Source organism: Lactuca serriola, chromosome 7 (genome assembly GCF_051521515.1).
Source record: "Lactuca serriola cultivar US96UC23 chromosome 7, Lser_US96UC23_V15, whole genome shotgun sequence".
NCBI lineage: Eukaryota > Viridiplantae > Streptophyta > Magnoliopsida > Asterales > Asteraceae > Lactuca > Lactuca serriola.
In genome coordinates this window covers 85,121,652-85,125,049 of record NC_136414.1, presented here as the reverse complement: position 1 = coordinate 85,125,049, position 3,398 = coordinate 85,121,652, and the positions used below count along the sequence as shown (strand labels likewise).

General features: G+C 32.2%; 1 long non-coding RNA gene across 2 annotated transcripts; it reads right to left on the bottom strand.

Annotated features, from left to right (window-relative positions):
* Positions 1-427: 427 nt before the first annotated feature.
* Positions 428-2,319, bottom strand: LOC145063887 (uncharacterized). 2 transcript variants are annotated; one of them, XR_013688044.1, is made up of 5 exons: positions 1,894-2,319; positions 1,047-1,193; positions 928-974; positions 751-814; positions 428-641 (listed from the first exon to the last, which is right to left on the bottom strand). It is a non-coding gene; the product is annotated as an uncharacterized LOC145063887 (long non-coding RNA). The 2 variants fall into 2 exon arrangements; XR_013688043.1 differs by having other exon boundaries at positions 428-814.
* Between the last annotated feature and the right edge of the window lie 1,079 nt (positions 2,320-3,398).

Sequence of the window (3,398 nt, the reverse complement as noted above, 5' to 3'; positions counted from 1 at the left end):
GTAATTAATATTTTAGGTCTCACTACAAAAAAAACGCCAATTAGTGACCGAAACAAAATGGTCACTAATAATAGAAGGAGTCGTCACTAACTGATTTAGTGACCAAACTTCTAGTCATCACTTCTCGTCACTATAGGTCCATCACAAAAGTTGATTAGTGACCAAAATATAAAGGTGGTCACTAATTAGTGACTAAAATATATTGGTCACTAAATATGTGACGACCTGTTTCGTCACTAAATGTTGTCACTAATCAATGAAAGTCATCATTGTTTTGTCCGATTAGTGACCATAAAAAGTCGTTACTGATTTCCCCAATTAGCGACCAATAAAAGTCGTCACTGAGTTACCCAAAGTCGTCATTGATTTCGGTTGCTATTTATTACATTTAACCCATTTAAGTAACTAGCATAGAATTATTCTCAAATTTAAACAAACGCATAATAAACAATACATATGTGACTAAAAGGTAAGCACATCATACATTCACCTTTGTACAAAGTAGGATTATACACAACCTCTTCTTTACCATGAAAATATAAAAATATTACATCAATCTGTGAACATATGTAGAAGTCAATCACCTTCTCATATTCAGATTCAAGAAACTTTGACTTCTTGTCCATTGACATTATTCCCTCCTGAAATCAATCAATAATTCAAATTAAATCAAGAAATCAAACGTTGTTTTTTTTTATGTTGCTCTTTTTCGGTTTTAGGCTATTTACAAACTTTTCAATGTCATATAACCTGGAAGGTGCATCAAGTGAGTCAATTACAACAAAATTTATTCTCGTTTTTTGCATCCAAGAACCTGAGAAATCACCAAACAGAAAGATTAATTCCTAAAACGGTTATGAAGAAAACAATGAATTTCTTTTAAGAGGTAATACAAAAACATATGTTATGACTTTATGAGCTACATACATGAATCTTTGAAGTTGTTTAGGTATCAGCAATCTAAGTTTGACAATCTGCCATGGTCAAATATCAGACTAAATAGAGATCTAGAAAAGAGAAAAAGCAACAAGATGAAGTCAACATGCCTGGGAGACATGATATTCTTGTCCATTATTTAAGGAGAAAGTGAAAAATCCTTTGGATTCTTCTGCCTCTTCTGCATAATTTGATGCAAAACTCTACTCCAAATCATTATTGTCATCAAAATTTTGAGTCTTTTCGGCGTTGTTCACCTATGACAAAAAAATAATCTCCTCAATTATCATGAATGAGAAAAGGAGTGCACTATAATATGAATATTTTTAGATCCAATAGCAGAAGGATGTTAGAGATATACTGAAGCGAGTTAGCAAATAATGGATCAGAGTGTATAAGGAATGGATCCCATGATGGCTTCCGAATATGTATATAGTGTATAAACAAGCAAGAGTGAAGAAAAAAACATATATGATGAGAAATGGGAGCAACAAAGTGATCATGCTTAATCATGTTTCCAAGCATTACAAACATTGTGACTGTAAGTACACCCCTATGAGGATCTACCTTGGATATATCCCCATTTTGCCTCAGATCCATTTCTTCTAGATTCCTCTATAATATTTAATCTAATTCTAGTTCAAATGCTATTGCAGACACCACGAAAATGCTGAAATTTGATGTTTTTTTTATGTCAAACCAAGTTTGCATTCACATTATCATAATTTTCCTACTTGAAGTATAACAATGTCTTAAGATACTTTCTGAATTCAAAATGTAAATCTGGAATACAGACACTGACCAAACAATTTTGTGCCATTGCAAATGATGTTTCTCGCCTCAAATGTTTATATATCAAAATGAAGAACAAGATTCAACTTATTGTAAAGAGAATAAATCAAAATGTGCTTATAGTATGTGAGGATTTCGCCCAAATTGAAAATGAAATTGACTTACATGCAGATTCGGGGGAGAGAGTGAGAGTCACGAAGGACAAGTTAGAAGTAGTAGCAACTGACGACCCACGACATTGGTAGCAAAATAATCCAAATATGAAAAACATACGAGCGTAACCAACAAAATCTTGCTCCGATAGCCCCAATGATTTGTCGATTGTATACCACTCAGATCGTGATGATGAAGCAGTACTAATAGGCTTTCGGTTTGTGTTCCGATCGTCGCGTATGAAATCGATACGAGGAGTTATCGGTATGGTTGATTGTCTTCGAACTTGTTTTTTACCAGATCCTTGAAACTCTCGGCTGATATAAAAACCCTAGGTAGTAGAAATTGGATTTGGAGACGATGAATTGGAGATTGGGGAAGGTTTAGGGCTTGCAGATGGTAGAGAAGAACGACGGAGAAAAGATCAGAGAGATTGGTTATATGTGCAAATGGTCTACGTGTCTTGTATCTCACACTCGTATTTTAGGGTAAATTACATTTTAACCCTTGTGGTTTGATGAAGTGTATTGATTTGATCTAATTTTTCTATTTATGATATTTTCATCCATATAAGGTTTATCTTTTTTGTCATTAGGATAGACATCGTTTGATTGTATTTTTTCAGTTTAAAGTAACGATATGTTAGTAACTTTTTAGGGTTAGTCGCTATGAATCAAAATTAAGTATTTTTTTTTCCTGTTATAGGTAACTGTTTGACGGTTCAAAAATTTTTGTAAAACTTCAACTAAAATGTCATTATTTTTCATATATATAATGACAACTTTTTTCTAGTCACTAATTGTTTTTATGTTGTAATTCAGTGACCATGTTAAGTCGTCACAATGTGGGTTTAATAAACAAGTTGCATTTAATGACCATTATTTTTGGTCACTAAGTTTTTAATACAGTGACAACTATTTTTGGTCATTGATCTTCAAATCAGTGACCATTTTTTAGTCACTAATAGTATTTATGAAATTAAATACATAACTATCAAAAAAAATTACGGTTAGTGACCGGTGAGTGACGACCATAATAGAATTGGTCACTAAACTTGTAATATTAACAAAAGTCAGTGAGGACTTAATATATAGTCACTAAATGAGCATATTAATGACCAAATTTTTGGTGGTCACTAAAACTTTGGTCACTAAAAGGGACTTTTCTTGTAGTGTCTATATATCTCACTAATTGATTGAAACACATGACGAATTTGAAATACATGATAATGAAATATATAAATCAGTTTCCACGATCAGGCACAAACAAACTATAATTTATTTTTATTTATTATGTCTAACTTATTTTAAAGCTTTTTTTCTAATTAAACAAAGATACTTGACCTACTTTACCTTACAGTGACTAAATTAGAATAGGAAGTTTATATTGAAGATAGGTATTTCCCCATGAATCCAATAACATTAGCTAAACGCATAAGTACAATACAAGGAGGGCCGCTTGGGCCGATATACAATGGGCTGACTAAATGGATAAAATTGTAACATATATATATATAT